This window comes from Tursiops truncatus, chromosome 13 (genome assembly GCF_011762595.2).
Source record: "Tursiops truncatus isolate mTurTru1 chromosome 13, mTurTru1.mat.Y, whole genome shotgun sequence".
In the NCBI taxonomy this organism is placed as follows: Eukaryota; Metazoa; Chordata; class Mammalia; order Artiodactyla; family Delphinidae; genus Tursiops; species Tursiops truncatus.
This window is the reverse complement of record NC_047046.1, coordinates 56235634-56260302: the sequence shown is the minus strand read 5'-3', so window position 1 is coordinate 56260302 and position 24669 is coordinate 56235634.

The following is a 24669-nucleotide window of genomic DNA, read 5'->3' as shown; positions in this document are numbered from 1 at the left end:
TTTAATGAATTCCAGCTTATTGATTCTTTCATGGAACGTGGCTTTGGTGTCATATCTAGGAAATCATTGCCCAAACCCAGGTCATCTAGGCTCTCAACTATGTTTTCTTTTAGGAGTTTTATAATTTTGTGTTTTACATTGAGATTTGTGACTCATTTTGAGTTAATTTTTGTGAAGGGAGTAAGTTCTGTGTCCAGATTCATTTTTTTGCATATGGATATACAGTTGTCTCACCACTATTTATTGATAAAACTACTTTTCCTCCATGTTTTGCCTTTGTTCCTTTGTGAAAGATAAGTTGACTATATGTATGTGAGTATATTTCTGGACTCTACTCTGTTCCATTGAGCTATCTGTATGTTCTTTCACCACACTTGCTGCCCTTTTATAGTCAAATCCTCCAGCCATTCAACCCACAGGAACCACTGATCTGTTCTCCATCCATGTAGTTCTGCCTTTTCCGGAATGACATATAACTAGAATCATAAAGTGTGTAGTGTTTTGAATCTGGATTCTTCACTTAGCTTCATGCATTTTAATTCTATATATGTTCTATGCATATTTAATTCCTTTTTCTTGCTAAGTACTATTCCTTTGTGTGAATGGACTGGTTTGTTTAATCATTTTTCAGTTGAGGGCCATTTGGATTGCTTCCACTTTGGGCCAATTGCCTATACAGCTTCTATAAACATTTGGTATAAATAAGCATGTAGGTTTTCATTTCACTTGCTAGAAACCAGGTGTTAATAGTCAACAGTTTGTGGGTGTTTTTGTAGCTTATTTGTACCAATGAGGGGGCCCCCTCTTGTCCTTTCAAACAAAGACCCTGGATCCAGTCACCTTTCTAAAATCCAGGGCATTAAGTCTCACCCCATAGAAGCAGAATTATTGGCTACCATTATCTGTCTTTAATCTGCATTGAGAAGACCTACAGCTTTATTTTCTGTCTTCATCTTGTTTTCCTGTTCCATTTCTGGTCCATTAAGATATTGGTTTTCTCATGATATGTTCTGTCCATAATTACTATGTGACCAAACAGAAGGGGTGATCAAAGTGTCAGCACACTGGAACAAAAGCCCCTGGAATTCCCGGAAAGCCCTGCTTATGTGAATTGCATCATCATCCATCCAACTGAGCAAATCAGAGAACCGAGAATATTTTTGCTTCCATATCAAGCACAAAATTTTATTGGTTTTTACCTTATTCTTCCACTCCCTTCCATCTCCTGTGTCTACTCTGATCCAGGCTCTTGTCATTTCTCACTAGGCCTCTGCTGTGGATTCCTAAGTGGTCCTCCCCATTTACTCTTCTCCTCTTTTTCTTGCTTTAAATATTCTGTGGTTTCCATTGACCTTCCTTTATAAAGGAATAAGACCTGGGGAAGGGTGGAGGGCTCTGTCTGTTGCCTACCTTATTAACCTTTTGTGGAGACCATTCTTTCATGTGTGTTCTATTCATACCAATCTCTTCTCAGTCAGTGCTTTGTAAATGGCAAGCCGGTCTTGCTTCAGGACCTTCACAGGTATTAATCTTTTCTCTTGAAGTGTTTTTTTTTCTTTCTTGTCAAACTCCCTTTCATATATAATTTCTACTAAAACTTGGTAAGAAGCCTTCAAGGAAACACCCCCTGACTCCTCAGACTTCTTCACGTTCTGATTACATACTCTCATGACACTTTGTACTTACAGCAATTCTTTAATCTACCATTGAATGTCTATCTTGCTTTCCTTGTTCATGACTGTAGCACCTTAAGCTTGACAACACTAAGTTCCAAACTAAATACTTCTATGTAAATTAATAACTAGCTAGGAAAACACTTATGTATTTGAGGAGTTATTTAAGTGGTATAATTTGATGGATGCCAAATAATTCTCTGTCTTCAAATATGTCACCGGCTGTTGTCTGAAAGTTTATCAATTTTCACTGCTTTTCATTAACCACTGCCCTGTTCAGACTCCTCTTTTAAAAGGCTATTCCTTCTAGTAAAGCTAATTCCTAAGTGTAATGAGATTATGAAATTGCTTTCATTCCTAAGGGACAGACTGTCAGATGACATAGATAACATCACAGGAAATTTCCCACGTTAAGCTCTTACAAAATTGGGGTGGTGAGGTAAAAGTGAAACTACACTGCCTAGTTCTTTCCCAGAGTATATATTTAGCAAATGCATCAGTTAGTTTTATTGTGATGGCTTCACTCCCACCCTAGAATAGTCAGCACAATTTGATTGAATTGATTGACGATGGTGTCTCTCTAGGCTTAAACAATGACGCTGTTTGTTCAGAGTGAGTTAATCTCTTTGGGGCAAATGCTCTTAGAGAGCCTAGGATTGTTTCCTTCGACTTATTCTTGGAATTGGGTCATATATTTAGCATCTATGACCCCAACAATTTGGCTTATAACTTGGAAAAGTCCATCTTGCTGGCTGACATTCTTCTGAATGATCAGTGACTGTTTCATGACACACAAATTGCAGGATAAATACCAAGCTTATTATACATAGCTTATTATGACTTTTAAATTTTTATTTAATTTTATTTAATTTTTATTTATTTATTTATTTATTTATTTATTTATTTATTTATTTACAGTACGCGGGCCTCTCACTGTTGTGGCCTCTCCCATTGCGGAGCACAGGCTCTGGACGCGCAGGCTCAGCGGCCATGGCTCACGGGCCCAGCTGCTCCGCGACATGTGGGATCTTCCCAGACCGGGGCACGAACCCGTGTCTCCTGCATCAGCAGGCGGACTCTCAACCACTGCGCCACCAGGGAAGCCCCTATTTATTTATTTTTATAAGCAGATATTGAGACAAAGGACTTCTGAAAATGTTTATAATGCCTCTAAAGGAAGAGGTCTTCCTTTTTTTTTTTTCCTGGGAGCTCCAGAATCTTGTTACAAGGGAGAATGACTGTTAAGAAATGTGTATTTTATTAACAGCTAACATTAATTGAGTATAGAATATGTGCTTAGTGTTACAAATAGCTCTTTATATTGTATTATTATATTTAATCCTCAACTCTACCGTCAAGCTGCTGTTATTACCTCTTTTTTTTTTTTTGAGGAACATAATGATTTATTTCACTGAATTTATTTCAAAGAATGGAAAAATGATAGTAATCATTATTTGTAAAAGAGAAGGAATCAGTATAATTACTCTTGAAAAAATACATTTTACTAAGAATAAAATCCAGAATTATTTGTATTTTTATAGAGTATTCTTCATTATACCAAGGATTTCATAATACATATCCCAACTTACTCTATATCTGAAGACAAAATTTAAATGATTGAGCAAGAGTAATGTCTGGAGGTGAATGAGATTAAGTGGTTAGTAAAGTGGAATTTTAACATCCTTGGGGTCAGCCATGTTGTCATTTAGACCACTCTCCACTGCAGTCCTCACTTCTGTGTTTTTCACAATATATTGGGGAGGAATGGAATGCTTATAGCATTTAATGTTCTGAGCAAGGCTTTTAAAGTCATAAGCTCCAAGTACTTTGTTAGCTTATTGACATACTTGTATCCAATGCAAAAAAAAAAAAAAAAAAATTGGGGATTAAAAATCCCAAGGATTTTTAATTAATCCCAAGGATTAATAAATCCCAAAGGATATTCTTGCTGGATTATATAACAATACACATCGATGTAACTCATGTTTAGACTTCAGATCCAAACAGAACAAAGTTGGTTTTGCCACGGATAATATCCATCATATAAACACTGCACAACTTTGTATTGGCAACTTGATTTTTTTTTCTTTTCCTTTTGGTACGCGGGCCTCTCACTGTTGTGGCCTCTCCCGTTGCGGAGCACAGGCTCCGGACGCGCAGGTTCAGCGGCCATGGCTCACGGGCACAGCCGCTCCGCGGCATGTGGGATCCTCCCGGATCGGGGCACGAACCCATGTCCCCTGAATCGGCAGGCGGACTCTCAACCACTGCACCACCAGGGAAGCCCTGGCAACTTGATTTTAAGTGATCTTTGGAAAGGTGTAGGAGTACTTTTGTAAGACCTCTTATGTGTCCAAAGTAGAAGGCTGGAGTAATGCAAAAATAGTTTTGATTCATTGAGTCCCCTCTGGAAAGTTATAAAATGCTGTAAGCAACAACAGATATATTATGTAGGGGCATTCCCAAGACACTATTACCTCTATTTTATTGATGAAGAAACTGTGTCCCAGAAAGGTTAAATAACTTGTCAAAAGTCAACTTGCCAAGTCAGGGTTGAAAGCCCCCAGAGTGATCTTCTCCCTAGGTGCCAACAAAAGTTCCAAGAGGCTTGGTATGCAGCCAGTCTCAGATGATTCTAATGTGGCTGACTTCCAGAATCGTGCTTGCTGTGAAAGAAATTATTGAAGAAAAAAATAGTCAACATTGTTACAGATATGAGTCATATGGATGAACTGAGAAAAAAGAAGCAAAGTGGTGCAAAAACTTGAGGTTAAACATTTGCTACATCTCTTCCAAATGTAGCCATTTGCTCCAGAGCATGGACGATGTGGCCTGGTTCTGGAGTTGGGCTCAGTGCAAAGGAAATGAAAACCTATTGTTTGCTTTTTAAGAAACAATGCCTAAAGGGCTAGAAAATAAATATAATTTTCTATAATGCGAGGACACATATTTAAGGTTCAGAATTTAACCCAAGGACTAACCTCTTGCCTCTGTAGCTTGATCTCAGGAATCTTGAAATGCCAACATGAATTTCTCACCCTTCCCAATGCCATGTGCCTGAAAACTTGCTCTTCACACTTTATTCCTTTAGTTTTATGCTCTAGTCCCTGTGGCAATGCAATTTCTTCTTCAGAAGCTTCTCATTTAAAACAAGTGATTCTAAACCAGCACATATGAAAAATATGTCACATTCCCATCAGCAACTGTGGTTCATTATGGCAGCAATTGTCAGATGTTCCCACAACTTCTGAGTGCAGGAGATATCAAATTTCAGGGTGAGGAGTTGGTGGGGAGAAAATAGGAAGCCACACTGTCAAGACAGGAGCTAAATATGCATTTAAGTGAGGGGAAAAAGCCAGTAGTGGGCACCTGGAGCAGAAGGGTAAAGAAGAGAGTAGAAACCATAACAACAAACTATTTTGGCTTCACAATTTACCAAAGATGAATCTGTTAAATGCAATGATAGGACAATAGTTTACAGGTTTACTTAGCAGCATCTGGTGTCATCTAATAGATCTCAAGGCCACTTGAATTATGATACCAATGTTCTCAGCACTGCCCTTATTATGGGTGAGAAAAAAGGTGGACTTTAGCAGACAACTTAGATTCTAATCTCTGCATCATCATAGATTGGCTCAGTAATCCTGAGTATATTAATTAAACTCTCTGAGAATGTTTCTACTATAACACGGTACAGATGGGTAACAATAGTTACATGAGTGACCTGCTCAATCTATCCTTAGCAGTCTTTCAGCTAGGACTTGAAATGTTTTCATTTATGTAGCGTAAGTTGGACTTAGAAATATTGCTACCCTACTTTTGAATTTCTTTTCATGGTCCATTATGACCTACTCATCCCCCTTTACAATCTAATTATTAAGACTTGGAGTTTGGAGTCAGACAGGTATGAGGTTTAATTCCAGCTTCACCACCAACTAACTGTTATTTCACCCAAGGATGAGGTGTGGGGTTGGTGAGGAACAGCACAGTTGGCATCAATTAGTAGAAAGTGAGTGAACTTCGGCTCAATGGAAAAAATAACTTTCTCTTATACTGTGAGTCATTTACCAATGGAAGAGGCCACTTCACTGAAGTAAAATCATGTAATTTTATTGCCAGAGGCTATTCTGAAATCATGTTAGCTCCCTTTCTCAACTGACTTGTGAGATGACTGAAGCCAGGTTGTGTTTAGTGGCTTTCACAGAACCACAGAGGAGGGATATAGAATCAGGAAAGCTGGCTTGAGTCTGTACTCACTATTCTCTAGCTATGAAATCTCATTTCCACTGTTCTGATTTCAGCAGTCTTGAGAGAAGCTGAAGGTGTTAAGAGCCTGCTTCCCTTCATCAAAAATGTGGCTCGGGGGGCTTCCCTGGTGGCGCAGTGGTTGAGAGTCCGCCTGCCGATGCAGGGGACACGGGTTTGTGCCCCGGTCTGGGAAGATCCCACATGCCGCGGAGCGGCTAGGCCCGTGAGCCATGGCCACTGAGCCTGCGTGTCCAGAGCCTGTGCTCCGCAATGGGAGAGGCCACAACAGTGAGAGGCCCGCGTACCGCAAAAAAAAAAAAAAAAAATGTGGCTCGGAAAGCTTGGAGATGCAAGCAGAGCAGGGGAATGATGCTTTTACATCATAATCATATTAGCTTTGTTGTTTCAGCTGTAATTAAAGCAAAGAAATATGTAAGTAGGAATAATATTGATGTCTTGTACGTACCACTTTTCAAGTAACTCCTCAATTATTGTGAGAATCAAGCTTTGACCTCCTCTGTCAGAAACCAGGTGAAGAATAGCTTTGATATTTATCAGAGAGGAAAGTAAGAAAATTATCAGATGTGTAAATAGATTTAGGCCTTAAAAATTTCCGTGCCATGTTCTAGGAAGGGGAGAAGGGATGCAGGAGAGGGTAGTGATAGAAGAGAGAGCGTTGCAGAGGGTGGAGACAAAGAGGTGAGGGTTGGGCATAGAGGAGCGAACACTGAGGCCAAACCTAGAGGCCTGGGGGTCATCCACTGGCCCCTCCAGAGACTTAGGCAGTAAAGTCACTCTCTTTTTTAATGTTACAGACAAATTAAGTAACTAGAGGAGGAACATCATCATTCCATCCCTCACTCTACCTTGTGTGGCTTTGAACCTGACAAATATATGGACATAAAAGTTCTGAAATCTTCCTTGGAGCAAACTTCACTAGTTTCTGTGAAAGAAATAGGGATAGTCCCTCCTGTTTGGTTAACTAGGGTGTCAGGTTCAGTGTGGACAGTGAGACATGCCAGAGGCAGTAGCCAGAGAGGTTGTAGAGTCAAGATGTTTTATTTCTTATTCCACCCTTCCAGTCCACAGCGTTGATGGAAAGCAACCATGAGGGGCAAAATGTGGCCATCTCATGAGTAGCAGTTGAGAAAGTCACTAAACTTAGTAGGTTAATTTTCCTATTTATGAAAATAGTACCATGGCTGCAGGTCTTTTTTGGTTGTTATTTTATGCTCACATTAGATAATGTGCAGTATTGTAATGATAAATTTGACCCATCTAGTAGAGCTGTTCACACTGGAAGCAGTCAAAAGATGGGTTATCTGGCTCTCTGGCATATGAGGATTGTGATTCTTACATTGGGTGGGACATGGCAATCATATGTGTGAAGATGCTCTGAAAACAAAAAAACACCACATATTTAAAGACATCTTTTTTTTTAAGAATGAGAGAAGAAGGAAAGCAGCTTGGTATAAGAACAAAAACCTAAGATTTGTAATTTGAGGGTCTATCTTTCAATTTCAGTTTTCTCATTGTTATTTGGATAATTTTGGACAAGTCTTCCTAAATCTCAAATGATGGTAACACTTACACCCAACTGAGAAATAAAAAAGCTGGTGGGCTTAAAAGTGTTTTGTTAACTATAAAGTGATACACTACTGTTATTTAGAGCAAGGAAGGACACTTATAAAGCATCTAGTAACTTACTATGTTATTATTGTAAAAAGTTTATCCATAAGATGTACAGAGATAGATGAATACAGAGTAGCTCATCATTTATCTCAGTCTAGACAGACTCAGCCAGTACAGGCAAAATATTAGATTCATGTCTTATAATATGAAGACATAATAGGTCAGGGAGAGAGTTTTATTTACTGCTTTCCTTCCTATAAATGTGGGGCTCAGACCTACCCAAACACTTGTTCTAACAACTGTGACCCCAAAAATTTGCTATTCTAAGATCTAGGAGGAGAGATTCAGATATACTTTGGCTTGGGTATGAACAGGGGGAGGAAAGCTATGTTATAGTGAGGTGCCACTTCAGAAACTTCAGACTTCCAAGACAGCCCAGTGATCCTTTGCTCTGTATTCAGTGCACGGCTCTCTGTGGTGTTGGCTGTATCAGCTGCTCTTAGCCATGAATCAGAGCATCTTGGAGAGAATCTACTGAGTAAGTACTGGGTCTGTAGCATGGAAAACATGTCTGTAAAGTTAATAGAGAGCTTCTGTTTCTGTGGGCTGAGATATTTTAATCACTGCTATTGTCAGTGAATGGTGATGACTGGGGCCATGGTGTATTCTTGTCTGGAAAAAAAAGAACAGGAGCTTAAAAAAAGACAACCAAAAAAAGAAAAAACCCAACCAGCCCAAGTAGGTGCCAGGTCCAATTGTGAGCTGTGACAGGTGTGTAAGCTGACTGGAGCTGGACCAGTTTCCTCTGAGGGAGGGTGTCCCTCCTGTAGGGCTATGCAGCTCACCACAGCTCCACTGCTTAGAAACAGGGGGTTAATTAGCCCAGCGTTTAATGAGAGTGTCTGGAGGAACTGCTGAGAAAATACTAAAAAATAAATGAGATGGAGACACAATGAAGAAAAGGCAGAGGGCTGTGATGTGTTCTCAAATGGCTAGTGGGAGAAATAACATGGCTGAGACAAATTGAGAATGACTGTGCAGCTGAGGCCTGACCCCAGCACCACAGGAGGTGCACTCTGTTAATAAACCAGCAGCACAGAGACGGGGGAACTTGTGAAGCTGGGAAGCTCTGGATGGTGAATCGAAAGTGAGAGTGTGTGCGTAAGGGGTAATGTAGAAGGGGGAGAGCTCTGTTTTCATTTTGAGGACTTGAGAATCATAAGACTTCTAAGGCAAAGAGACAATTATCTTCTATTCCTCAGATTATTTTTATTGACTTTCTATCAAGCTTGGTTCTTAGTCATTGAAACTAAATATTTGTGGAATAAATGAATGAATAGAAAATGAAACGACTTTTGTTAAGTCAATGCCATGATTTCACGGCAGTGATTTTCAAACCATTCTCTGAATAGTCCAAAAGTGCCATGGAAGTATGTCAGAAAACTCCATGAAACTGTTGGCCAAATTGCTTGGATGAGTGTATGGCTCTTTGGAGAAGTGCTTCAAAGACCAGAGACTCAAAAGTGTTTGATTTCGAATTAAGGTCTAACTGAGCCAAACTTCAGCACAGCCATCAGAGCCCAAGGCCATTGGGAGAGCAAGTAGCTTAGTTAAGGAGTAAGTCAGGAACTTCTGATTTATGTTCCAGTGCTCTTTCCAATTCATCAGGCTTGAGTCTGCATAAATATTAGAAAAATGAGCCCAAAATACACTAGATATTCATAAAAAAATTGTTAGTGCCTTGGAAATATGTCAAGACTTAGGAGGGCAAAGTGAGAATTTAGCCAAACTTTCAGGCAAATGAGTGTCTAGAAATAGGGACTTAGACAAAACCCAAAGGAGTAAGGACAGAAAATACAGTATAGTGTGAGACAAATGGTTCATGGGCCTGTTTCATTGAACTGATATTTAAAAGGAGTCACAATAGACAAAGAACCACCACAGTCACCACAAGAGATGACAAAATATAAGAGTGAGAAATCAGAAAGAAGGTAAAACATGTAAGCAAGCCCACTTCATGCAGGGAAACCGGGCAAGGGAGTAGGAAGCAGGCAGTTACCACTTTCTCTGAACGTGGAACTTCTTTAGGTTCTACAGAAACAAATTGAAGAGTTCTCTTTTTGCCCCTAAATCCCTTAATGTGCTTTCAAACCAGTGATGTTCTCTGTCCTTTGGTGTCAGTTACATCTTCTCTGATTGCTTTCCAGTTTATAGAAATTTTCAGACATTTCTTTTAAACTGATGATTCTACTCACATTATATTTGCTGTCAGTTTTTACATTTTGTGTTTGTTTTTTATTGCCTTTTTTAAAACAACATTTTTAATTTTTGCAGGGTGTTGAAGAGAGGAGATGAGCAAAAGATGAGCATGAGTATTGATCCACAACCTTCAACTAGAAGACCTTGCTTACAAAAGCAAACACTTTTAATTTTAATGAAGTTCAATTTATGAATGTTTTATCTTATGGCTCACACTTTTGTTGTTGCCTTAAGGAGCTTTTAATATGATATCATGCTTAAAGCCTTTGCCTGAATATCCATTAGATATGTTAAGTGGTATATGAGTAATATAAAGTTCTATAAGTGTTCAGGGGAGGGAGATATCACTTAGAAGTAGGTAGTTTTGCAATGTTGCTTAACAGTTTTCCAATAAGCTACTACTAACTCCTGAATTTTCTAAGTATTGAGATATATTGTTAATGTTTTAAGATTTGGTTTGGGTACATTAAATTTTAGAAATGTATCTATCTGTGGCCAGTGAGCTCTAAACAAAATCACTTAGTGATAAAAAGAGCCAGGAATGTTCTTAAGCTCTCAGACTCTGCCCAGCACATCCACCCTTGCCAACCATATACTTTTTTATCCCACAGGAGTTTCTTTAACATTTCAATGGATGCTTTAGGTTTCATACATTCTCTTCTTTGATTTATGAGGAATAAATCATCTGCTTATTTTACTTATTGCTGTGATCTTTTTTGCTACATTGAGATCTTATATTCTGTTTATTTTGAACATACTTTTGAGGGACTGATGGCATGTCTGAATAAAGAAATATATTTTTTATTAATAAATGCCCTATCATAGCACTATGAGTACTTTGAGGTCTCAGTGTTTGCATTGTCAGAATTTAGCATATAGTAGGTACTCAATAAATCTTTCATGAAAGAATGAATAAGTGATTGAACTTCTGACACAGATCGGAAGAGAGCTGAACAAAACTTTTAATCCTATACCTCTATTTATCTATTCATATCGATATACATATGAGCAGTAAAACCAAGGCTGCTATGGAAAATTCTGACGTTCAAAGAAATGTTTTGTTTCCCTAATGCTGCAGAGAAAAAATCTAGTTTCTCTAGTTGTAAAATGAAGGACATTTTTTTTCTTTTAGCTATTAAAAAATATCAGCTTTATTATGAATGCTACTTTGCTTAGCTATTTCTAAGTTGAAGAAGAAATCTAGGTGTGGTAAAGGAAAAGAAGCCCCAGCATCACTGCCTCAGTATCCATCATTGATTGCAGTGGTCTGCAATCAAGCCCTGGTCCTTGTCTTGCACTGGTCACTGTTTGTACTCATGCTGGGGGAACACAGAGCCCCAGCCCCTTCTTTTACTTGCAGCTTCCCAACAGTGCTCGTAACTAGCATATGCTCTGGCTGAATGACCTGGCTTCATTCACAACTAAATCAGTACTAAAACAGTCTGGATGATAGATAGCAGCTTATCAATAATTGAAAAGAAAGGCTCAGAGATGTCCCATTATCTGAATAATTAATGCTCCATTTGGGCTTTGTAATTCCTTAATAAAACTGACTGATTGATTTGCTTAATTAATTCCTTCTTTGACAGGCGTATTGCTTTCTTTGGAGACAGGGATGGGCAAAAGAAAAAAAAATAAAGATAATTTAAGCTAAAAGGAAATATTTAAAATCTTCATAAACTTTAAACTGCTTAAAGCATTATGAAAACAAATTCTCCAGCAAACCTCCCCCAATCTCTGCTCTGCCATAAAAGACCCTCAGACTACTGTCAATAGACACCACATGTCACTTGGGTGTGTTTGGGGTGGCAGCTGATGAAACATTATGCTGCACTGTAACGGCCTCAACCACATCTGTAGTAATAAACTAAGCTCAGCCTTAAACACCTTTGAATAAGTGGATCTGAATGAATGTTTACAGCGGACTTCCATTTAAAGCAATGAACTCTGAGCAAGGCGGTGGCAACTACCTCAGTGCTGAATGAGCTGATGGCTTTGCCTGCACAAAGCATCCCTCTGACTTTATGTGCACCTGATAGCTTCTGTCACTGGAATTTGGTCCCTTACCAAGTCTGCTGCCATCCTTCCTATGATGACTGGTGTTGATCAAAGGATTGAATCACTACAGAAAATTAAATTAAAAATGGAAATAAACAGGTCATATAGGTTAAGGGTTGGACGGTGGGGATTGAGAAAAAGAAAACTGTGAATTAAGAAAATGGGGCTTCCCTGGTGGCGCAGTGGTTGAGAGTCCGCCTGCCAATGCAGGGGACACGGGTTCGCCGCCCGGTCCGGGAGGATCCCACGTGCCACGGAGCGGCTAGGTCTGCGAGCCATGGCCGCTGAGCCTGCGTGTCCAGAGCCTGTGCTCCACCACGGGAGAGGCCACAACAGTGAGAGGCCCGCGTACGGCAAAAAAAAAAAAAAAAAAAGAAAAAGAAAAAGAAAATGAATGTGAAGTAGTACTTGGCAGAGGGCAGGGAATTAATGTCATTTCTCTTAATTCTGGAGCCCACATACAATTTGCAGCTAGAAAAATAACACAATCATTCTTAGAAAATATTATAAAATTATAAAAATATTGAAGATAAATTATTCAATTGGAAGAAGAAGAAAACAAGTGTGTACTAGCATTCATTTCAATGATTTTATCAAGTTAAGTATCTAGGATACACAATAGAAGGTATTAGTGTTGGGTGCTATTTCATTCACCTGCAGTACCATGACATTGATCCCTGTGGTTTTCTCAAGAACTTTGTTTTAGTAACCCTGGGCTACTATAACAAGATGCCACAGACTGGGTGGTTTAAACAATAGGCATTATTTCTCACAGTTCTGGAAGTCCAAGATCAAGGTGCTGTCCTGTTCAGTTCCTGGTGAAGGACCTCTTTTTGGTTTGTAGATGTTTGCCTTCTTATAGATGCTGTATGCTCATATGTCAACTGGGAGGAGAGAGTAGGGCGTGGGGAGAGAAGAGAGACAGAGAAGAGAGAGGGTAAGCTGTTTGGTTTCTTTTTATAAGGGCATTAATCCCATCATAAGGACCTCATGACATCATCTAAACTTAATCACCTCTCAAAGACCCGCTCCTCCCACCTCCTGATACCATCACATTGGGGATTAACGCTTCAACATTTGAATTTCAGGGGAATGCAAACATTCAGTCCATAACAAAATTAGCTTAGGAGAATTTTTGGTAAAAGTGAGTTGGGTTTTGTGTATGGAAGCCCATTTCTGCTGGGGGTTTCTGTTCAAGGACTCTGGGTAATGGCAGTGTCTGTGGAAGAGTAAGGACAGGTTTATTTCCTTCAAATTTTCATGAAAAAAGTAAACACATAATAAAATGAAATATATTTCCTGGTAAGGCAACACACAATTTCACAGTACGGGCAGTTTAGCTAACTGGCTGGAGGAGGTTGAAATGACCAGGACTGATCCTAAGAGAACTTGAAACAGACATCTCATAATCTTGACTTTTGTCCTAGTGAAAGCTAAAAATTTACCTTGGTTTTCTCATTTTTAATAAACTGACTACATGTCTCATACACAGGAGGTACATACATCATAAAAGAATGAACAAACAAATGGTTGAGAATACTGGAATAAACATTCTGATCACAGTTCCAGGATCTGTCACATGCCATCTCAGTAAATCTTCATAGCAGTCCTGGAAGATAAATAGCATGAGTCACATTTTACAGGTCAGAAATCTGAGACCAAAAGGTATCAGTGCAGAGAAGTAAAAGCCAAAACTGGAGCCAGGTTTAATTCATCTTTTTTTGAGCCCATTTATTTATTATAGTTACTTCGGTTTGCACCAATTCTTTACACATTTACTCAGATTCTCTCTGTCCTTCTAGGCCTCTCTCCTCCACGAAGACTTCCCTGATGGCATCAGTTTATATCAAGCTCTCCTCTCCGAATTGCTTTTGCCGTTGTCGTCTCCAGTTTAGCACTAGTTTTCTTCCTTTTTTATATGTTTCATTTTTATCTTTTCATCTAGTATATAAACATCTTTACCATTATAATTTCTCTACAAATAACACAATATTTAGTACATTGTTGGTTACATAGATACCTCAATATATTTTAGACAATCAATTGATTAAACAATATTAGATCTTTCTTTTGAAAACGTTAAAATTAAAATGTATTATACTTATCACAATATGGTTGAGTAGGCTTTTTATTGAATGTTCACTAAATGATTGCTTCTATGTGAAATATGCAGTGAATTAATTATAAAGGGAATAATAACACCAGACAAAAATGTAAAAGAATCCAAAATTTAGTACAGGATTAAATGTCTAATAAATTAAAATGATAACTTTCTGAAAAGCTGTTCGTAGGTTCAGGTGACTGTAAAAACGTTGACGTGTAGTCTTCTCAGAGGCGTTTCCACCAAATAGGAATATAAGTCAGTCTTCCAAAGCTTTAAAACTAGGCATACACTTTTTAGTAGTGACATTCTATCATGAATAATTTTCCAGAAAACACCAGTTCCATCAATATTGAAAACACAGGAAGGAAGCTCCTTCCTTAGTGACACTGCAGGTTTCATAGGAGACTCATTAGGTCACTAAGTGAAGGAGCCACATTCACATTCTCACTGAACTACTCACCTTGACTCAAAGAACATTAAGTTAATTGAAATCCAATATTTATTTGTTCATTCACTCAAAAATATTTATTGAACTTCTATTCTACATCAGGCAAACTTTTAGGAATAAAATATGTTGGATGGAGGAAGCTAAATTTCAGATTAGCTAGTGGGAGGGAGACACAGAGAGAGAGAGAGAGGGGAATGGAGAGAGAGAATGCCATGAAGATTTTTTTTTTTTAATTGAACAAGTCAAATCAGTTTTAACTGCATTACAGTAGTTAGTTTCAACAGTTAAATGGGGTTCATGAGACTATGTGACCTAGATTGGATCCTAATATTCAGTAGTAACATTCAGGGCATGCTTTCTTGGGCAACATTGCCATTCAGACATTATTGTGGAGATGAACTTTCCTGGAAAAGGGAATTTCAGATGCCCTGATGTGGAAGAGTTCTTGGCAAGTTCCAGAAAGAGTGAGGAGGCCAGTGTGGTTAGATTGATGGGGCAAACGGGAGAGCAGAGGAGATGAAGGGAGAGAGTAACAGAAAGCCAGTTCATACAGGAACTTGTAAATCATAGTACAAAGAGGAAGTCATAGTACAGTTTCATTCTGAGTGATATGAGTAGCCATTGGAGAGATTGTATGCCTGCTGTACCACATATGGACACCACAGCTTCAATAGCCACTCTGGACCATCCCTTCAGCCTATGAGAATACTCACTGGCAGTACTATTTGACCTTTGAAGACTGCACATAGCAAGGAGCCTTTAGAGAGCTTGAAACATTTTCAATTACATGATCCAGGAAAACTCTACCAAGAATTTTCTTCGAAAATATGCACAGTTTAGAAAACTACAATTTTATAGAAGTTTTGTTGTAGATGCAAATGGAAGGTATTAGGAGTTAAATTAGGTAAGGTAGTATATAATTTATTCTGGATTCAATAAAATTTAACTCCAGAAAAAGACTGAGAAAACTACAACTATGTTCAAAAAAAAGCATCATTTGAAGTGCAGTTCGTTGGAGTTCACAGAGCACAGGCTTTACAGAAAACAGACCACCCCTCAGTCTACTCACAACACGTTATGACTTTGGCTCAGAGTTGAGGGCTGTGAACATCACTATCCTCAACAGCAATGTTGTTGGGTGCCCAAATTATAAGGCTGCTGGGAGGAAAAATAATTATATATATATTATAATATTATATTTATTTATATGATATTTATAATTATATATTTATCATATGTAATATATCATATATAATTTATATATAGTATGCAATATATATAATGTATATTATAATAACATATAATATGTAATATATATTGTATAATATATATATTCACATATTAATAAGGGGTGCATTTTGTATCAAGTGTCATTTGTGTGAGATATAAATATATATATCTCACATATATATATGTGTATATTTACATATATATTTACATATTTATAAATATGTAAATTTTACATGTTAAAAAATATATATTCTTATATATACTTATATATAAAATACATATAACATGATATATTATATAATTTATACAATATATAAGATATTATAATATTATATATAATATAAAATCCATATATTACAATATGTAATATATAAAATATAATCTACTGTATAATATGTATTTTATAATTATATTTTATAATTATATGTAATACATATTAATATATTATATATTACACATATATATTAAATATGTTATCATATATAATATTATATATTGTAATACATATATGATATACATTATATATGTGTTATATATTTTATGTAATATATATGATGTATGATATATAATTATATGTACTATTAATATAATATGAATTATATACACTGTATATTAATATAATAAAATAATAATATACATTTATTAGCATAATCAATAATAATATATAATATAATAAATAAAATATATTAATAATTTATATATAATATAATTTATTATGAAAATTATATATATACTATATTTTAATAATATATTACAGTAATATGTACATTACATATATAATATATATTTTGAAGCACAAAAAATACATTTATTCTATTATATATAATAAAATATATAATATATATTACATATATTATATATAATATGTTATATGGTATAATATAATACATATTATATATTAATATAATATACTATAGTATGAAAATACAATATATATAATATATATATTATACATAATATATACATTCTATTATTATACATCATATATAATATATAATATTATATGTTTATATTACATTGTATCATGTATATTATATTTTTATTACATTATAGTATCTTGTAGTAAGTTATATATAATATGTATTGTATAATATCATAATACATTACATATCATAATAATATGTAATATATAAAACCTATGATATAATATAGATATATAATATTATATAACATCATATATCATATATAATATATAATAACATTATATATCTTATATTTCAATATATTATATTTTCTTTTTTTTATGCAGCAAGTTCTTATTAGTCATCCATTTTACACACATCAGTGTATACATGTCAATCCCAGTCTCCCAATTCATCACACAACCACCCCCACGCCCCGCTGCTTTCCCCCTTTGGTGTCCATATGTTTGTCCTCTACATCTGTATATATATCTCATATACATATATATAAATATATATATTTATATACATAAATATATATATATAATATATATATCTCATGCAAATAACACTTGATGCAAAATGCACTTATTGATGAATGATGGATATTAATATTGTAACAAAGACTTAGATGTTAGTGTATTTAAGTATAGGGAAATAAGAATGTCCACCAAGAATTAAATTGCAAAATCCATACCTTGTGGACTAAATCAGAGTGATCAAGGTTTCCTGAAAGAGACAGTTTCTTTCTTAAGCTTGCAGCAGTTGCCTGCAACCTGAAAGATTACAGAAGTTGCAAGGAATAAGGATAAGGTTCAAAATTATGAACAATTTGATGTATGTTGGTAATGAATTTCAACACATTGCTGGAGAGGACAGCACTTTATTTTTTAACATCTTTATTATGGTATAATTGCCTTACAATGGTGTGTTAGTTTCTGCTTTATAACAAAGTTAATCAGCTCTACATATATATATATCCTCATATCTCCTCCTTCTTGTGTTTCCCTCCCCACCTCCCTATCCCACCCCTGTAGGTGGTCACAAAGCACTGAGCTGATCTCCCTGTGCTATGCAGCTGCTTCCCACTAGCTATCTATTTTACATTTGCTAGTGTATATATGTCCATGCCACTCTCTCACTTTGTCCCAGCTTACCCTTCCCCCTCCCCATGTCCTCAAGCCCATTCTCTATGTCTGCATCTTTATTTCTGTCCTGCCCCTAGGTTCTTCAGAACCACTTTTTTTGTTGTTTTTTAGATTCCATATATATGTGTTAACATATAGTATTTGTTTTTCTCTTTCTTACTTACTTCACTCTGTATGACAGACTCTAGGTCATCCACCTCACTACTCAATTTTGTTTCTTTTTATGGCTGAGTAATATTCCATTGTATATGTGTGCCACATCTTCTTTATCCATTCGTCTGTTGATGGACACTTAGGTTGCTTCCATGTCCTGGCTATTGTAAATAGAACTGCAATGAACATTGTGGTACATGACTCTTTTTGAATTATGGTTTCCTCAGGGTATATGCCCAGTAGTGGGATTGCTGGTTTGTATGATAGTTCTATTTTTAGTTTTTTTAAGGAACCTCCATCCTGTTCTCCATAGTGGCTGTACCAATTTACATTCCCACTAACAGGGCAAGAGGGTTCCCTTTTCTCCATACCCTCTATGGCATTTATTGTTTGTAGATTTTTTGATGATGGCCATTCCGACTGGTGTGAGGTGATACCTCATTGTAGTTTTGTTTTGCATTTCTCTAATGATTAGATGTTGAGCATCCTTTCATGTGTTTGTTGTCAATCTGTATATCTTCTTTGGAAAAATGTCTATTTAGGTCTTCTACCCATTTTTTGGATTGGGTTGTTGGTTTTTGTGATATTGAGCTGCATGAGTTGCTTGTAAATTTTGGAGGTTAATCCTTTGTCAGTTGCTTTATTGGCAAATATTTTCTCCCATTCTGAGGGTTGTTTTTTGGTCTTATTTATGGTTTCCTTTGCTGTGCAAAACTTTGAAGTTTCATTAGGTCCCGTTTGTTTATTTTTGTTTTTATTTACATTTCTCTAGGAGGTGGGTCAAAAAGGATCTTGCTGTGATTTATGTCATAGAGTGTTCTGCCTATGTTTTCCTCTAAGAGTTTTATAGTGTCTGGCTTTACATTTAGATAATAGGCTTTTTTGTGTTCTGGTCTCTTTGGCAAAACCATCCTGTGAAGATGAATGCCGAAGAAGATACCCAATAGATTTCATGTGTTCTGGTCGTACTGAAAAGACCATTCTAATCTCAGAATATTAATTCCATTAACTATTTTTTTCTGAATCTAATATTCACAAATTCTGATTATTATTTGGTTTTCCACATATACCTGTCCCTGAGAAGAAAAGAGTTTTTCCTATAGACTTTGCATATTTCATTTCCTATGAGTGGAATTTATTCTCCTAGTAGAAAGATATTGTTTTCATTAAATGAATAAACTGACATCCTGGGTTTATTCTTCATTCTCACAAGTTTGGTTAAAGTGAATATGGTTGAGAAAAATGGATACAGGCACAGTGTTCTGACAAAGGCAGATTTCTGAGGCTATAAGGATAAGAGCCACTGGAATCATTGTAAGAAAATTTATCAAGAAAATGAATGCCACTCTGTGAGGTATTTTGGAGGAGACATTTCTTTCATTTTCCTAGAGGTCACATGCACACTTCCTTGATACAGTGTAGGACAATCTTGCTTGAATTACTGTAAATATTAATTCTATACACCTGTGTTTCATCTTTACCATGTAGCTAGCATTTTGTTAGTCAATGAGAATAGAATACATCTTGATATGGTGTCTGCCTACAAAGACTTCAAAGTCTACTAGACTACTTGTCAGCAAGGACATTCTGGAGACAGATGGCTATTGTAGAGAACTATACATAGTCAAAACTTAAAAAAATAAAATAAAAAAACAGTTTTGAGGCACAAAATTGTATGTCGTAGTCTCTGGAAGGTTCAACTTCCCATAAGCTGTTCAAGCTTAAATAGTCCAAATGTAAGCAGTGGGTTTTTTCCTTCTCTTGCTTCCCTCAGGATTTGACCTACTATATGTCTTAAATGTGTGGAATGATCATGATTTCAAATGTCTTAAAATTTCTGGGTCAATACTGATTTCAAGTAATCAGTGTTCTTATTCCAAAATACTATAGAGCGCCCTAGAAATTACTGCCACACTACAACAGTCAAATTGTGTCAAATTCCTAGGTAAAATAAAAACAAGATTTAGAGGAAATCTGATTGGGTGCCTAAAATAACAAAGTCACCTTATTCATAGCATCTACCATAATGCCAGTTACAAGATAGATGTTCAAATAATAACAGTGCCTGGGTTGATTTTCAGTATATCATGATACTTCAAGATAGATTCATTAAACATAAGGAAGAGTATAGGACTTTCATTGTTTTGTCACATGATGACCAATTTCATTCTGTGTCTCATAGGAGAGGTTGCACTGCCATCATTGGGCATCATCACCACCAATGTCTAACATCTCATCTGCACTGATGAGGAAAAGCCAGGAAGTACATTTCCCAGAATCCCCTTTTCTGTTATAGTTCAGATTTAGAAAGTGGAAAGGAACAGAGAAGTCATGGAAAACAAATGGGGTGGCTTCACAGGCTCATCCATGCACTCCCACTCTGATGCAATAGACTGGGACAGTGGTTGGCTAGTTCTGTAAACTTGAGAATTAAATGAATTTCTCAGCCAACCACCCACTTCAGTATTTCAGGCTGAAGTCATCAATGACTTATGCCAACCTTGTGACTGCAGCCATTCTGACACTCTTCTTGTTCTTCTTACATATGTGTAAGCCCTAATTCCCATATTACATTTTTATTCCTGTAATTCTTAGAGAGGATTTGATTCCATGGCTAAACCCAGACTAATTTACAGGGAATAACCCATATGAAGGACTCTAAAGCCTTTTCAGTTACTCAAGTAAAAGCAGTGTAAGGATTCAATTCCATGCTGACAGTCAGGTGTGCTCCAACCAAGCAACTTCCTCTGATGAAATCTCCCTTTGGAAATCATAGGAAGAACTAATACATAGACATCCTTCAAAGAGGCCTTTCACTAAAGAGACTCAGACCTAAGCAAACCTAAAGAAAGCTCAGCGAGATACCTGCTTCATGAATAACTTATAATGCTCCAAATATCATTTTTTCAGCATTTCCAGAAGAACTAAATTGCATAGGGCAGAACTTTTCCCAGAATTAAAAATTAACTTAGATGTCAAAATAAAACCCTAGAACTTAATTTATTATAAAAGCTATATTCTCAAATAGAATCTAATGGACCAAAACAGATAAAGCAATTAAATGGGAAATGCTATGAATTAATCTTATTTAAAGAGGCAGTCTAGATGGAATTCATAATTTTAAAGATACAATAACCAGGGGAAAAAAAGCCTTCCCAGCTCAGCTAGTGGTATCATAATTTAAAATAATAAAGTATCATAAGTACCTAATTTATTCATTTTCTGCGGGTGCTATTTGTTAATTTTGACATTCCCTTCTCAGTTTTGATTGCTGGTGACTTTCCTCTCTTTGGGGACATTTTACTTTTTTTTCTGTTACTTGCTAATTTTAGTGGTAATAGTGTATGTGCTATGTAAAGTAGAAGAGTATTGAAGCCCTGAAAAAAGTTCAAACTTAAACCCAGTGCTTCTAGGATATTCTATCAAATAATTTCTCTGTGCCTGAGTGATGAGAAACTCCCATCAAGCGATGAGAACTTCCCATTAAGTGATAAGAACCTCATGTAATAATACAGTGGTGAAAGCAATCTTTAAAAGATTCTATAGCATCCTAATTACTGCTGTTACTGTTATTAATAGAGTGACTGTTTTCCCATCTTCCTTTTTATAAGAATTGTATATAATTAAGGTGTATATACCTTAAGGTGTATTAAGGTGATGTTTTGATATATGTGTACATCGTGAAATGATCATCACACTCAAGCTAATTAACATATTCATCACCTCACATAGTTACTTCTTTTTTTTTTTTATGATGAGGAAAAAAAATCAACCCTCAGCAAATTTCAAGTATGCAAAACAGTACTGTTAACTGTATTTCTAGAGATTTAATGTCCATCAGAGTGACTATGTTTTGAAGCTTGGTGTTAGATTTTCTTTATTATTGCTTTTCGGGCCATGCTGTCTGGTGGTTACCAGCATGGTCTTGGAGGCAGACTGCCAAGGTTCTCATCCTGATTCTATCATTTCCTACCTCTGAGATCTTGTACAAATTTATTCTCTCTGTGACTCTCTTTCTCCATCTATATATACTGGGAATATTAACAGTACTTGCCTTGTAGAGATTTTTGTGCTGCTTAAAAAGATTTCACAGGGGAAGTGCTTAGACTATTAGCTGGTACATAGTGAACAATCAGTAAAGGTAAGCTATTATGTTATTATTATTTTATATAATTTTTATTTGATTTAATTCTAAATATGTGTGCTATAATTACAAAGAATTATTCATAACTTTTATAATTTCCTTCATACTTACATATATAAAAACAGACTAATAAAAGTAAACAAGAAAAACTCAAAGCATTATCTTAGCAGTTCTTAACCTTAAAAATTACATTCAAAATATAGTAAAGTCTAATGTTTATGAAATCTCACATATATAGTGTGACTAAAAGCAAATCAACAGTGAGACAAAGGGCACTGCCCCTCCCCATCCACACAGTGGAAGCCTGACATTCCCTCCTCTCCCTACTTTACACCACAAGAAAAGTGCGCTTCATGAGGACACAACTTTTATTCATTGTTAGCTTTTCTCTCTCTTTTTTTCTATACTCTCTGTCCCTCCAGAATATTTTCCATGTTGTCACCACTCTTCAAAGCCTCCACAGGCAGCCTGCACCTGTGATTGACTACATCTGCATTACTGCTCCTCTATTCAGCATCAATGCACTTCTTCTTATTAGCTGACATTCTTCTGAGCCCCTCTAGTCATATCCGCCACAGGCCCCACTGTGTTGTGAATCTTTCTGTCCTTGGACTTTCTGTCCTTCTCCACACTTTATCCAATCCTATTCACCTTTCAAGATGACACCCAAATACCTAAGAAAGCCTCCTCTGTGCCTTGACTCTCTCAGAGGTTTCTGTTGTGAACCCCATAGCAATTATAAAGGGCAAACCTCTGGTTCATATGATTTTAACCCCCCAATATGTTTTAAGAAACTTTGGAGTAGATTCTATGAATCCTATATCTAATAACACAACTTACCAACTGATATTTTACTATATTGTTGTTTAATTTAGTAGGGATAATTTTTTTTAATTGAACTTTCCCCCACTCCTGCTTTTCCATTCTCTCATGTTATGTATCTATGGCTGATGATAATGCAGTCTCCTGCCACAACAACACTTTTTTTTTTTTTTTTGGTGGTATGCGGGCCTCTCACTGTTGTGGCCTCTCCCGTTGCAGAGCACAGTCTCCGGACGCACAGGCCCAGCGGCCATGGCTCACGGGCCCAGCTGCTCCACGGCATGTGGGATCTTCCCGAACCAGGGCACGAACCCATGTCCCCTGCATCGGCAGGCGGACTCTCAACCACTGCACCACCAGGGAAACCCACAACAACACTTTTTATTTATTGACATTAGCTCTTACATGTTTTTACTATCAACATATATTTTCTTAATAGTTACTCCTAGGAGTCATATTAAGTTAATGGAATTTCAAAATTAATATTATGGATAAATAGCAGTATAGCTAAATTCAAATTTGTTTATATAACAAGTTTGGCTTTATAATCTGTTTTGCTTCTGGTATAAGATTTAGAATGGCATTTAACAATGGAGAATAAAATAAGTACATTGATTATAAGAGAGCATTGACTCCATTTTTTTTCCCCAGAAAATGGATAGACACCTAGATTTGATAAAGGATAAATAACTATTAAACAGTCATTAAAGAGACATCTCTGAGGTAACAAAGCCCAAAACATAATTACTTTGGCTCCTGGTCATAAGGAAAAAATAATGGAACTGCCTAGACTGATGAATGTTATCTGAGAATGAATGATGGATGCATATCTGAGAAACAAAAAAATAGGTAACATAAAATTGTTGGTCAGATTGTCAGGCAGTGTTATCTTGCCTGAGTAGAACTTTTTCATCGTCCCAAACAGCAACTCTAAATCCCCATTCCCGCATCCTTCCAACCCCTAGTAACCTTTATTCTGCTTTCTATGTTGAGTGCTTATTCTAGTTAGCTCATATCAGTGAAATCATAAAATATTTGTCCTTTTTGTCTGGTTTGTTTCAGTTATTATATTCTCAAAATTCAATCATTTTGTAGCATGGATCAGAATTTCATTCATTTTTAACACTGAATAATATTCCATTGCATGTATATACCACACTTTGTTTATCCATTCTTTTATTGATGGATACTGGGGTTGCTTCCACCTTTGGTTATTATGAATAATGCTGCTATGAAATTATTTTGGATATATTCCCAGAAGTGGAATTACTGGATTACATGGTAATTCTATGTTTAGCTTTTATAGGATCCTCTGTTTTCCACAGTATCACCAACAGTGCACAAAGGTGCCAACTTCTCACATCCTGGTAGACACTTGTTATTTTCCACTTTTTAAAATTAATAACACTTAATAGGTAGAGGTTACATATGATTTCAAAAGTACCCAGTGATGCTGGTGCACCTGTCTACACAAGAGTAGTCACCACTATAGCCATACTTGAGGAATCACCATTTCCCATAATAAATTAAGTTATTAGTTAATTTCCTTGCTATTTATCAATAAATGCCTACCATGTATCTCTTTTTTTTTTGTAGGTAATTCAAAAGAAGTATGTTATTTGTGCATTGGTAGAACTCATAGTCTCTGAAAGCAAAGTTGAACAGCATAATATGACAACATATAATTAGGTGTTGGAATCATATGGTACTAACTATAACTGTTGCAGGAATTATGATGAAGGAAGACAAAGATGTGAGGAATGCTTCAAAATAGAGGTAAGATTTGTATAGGACTTTGAAAGATGGGAGGAATTTATTTAAGTGAAGGAAGAAAAGATGAGCATTCTA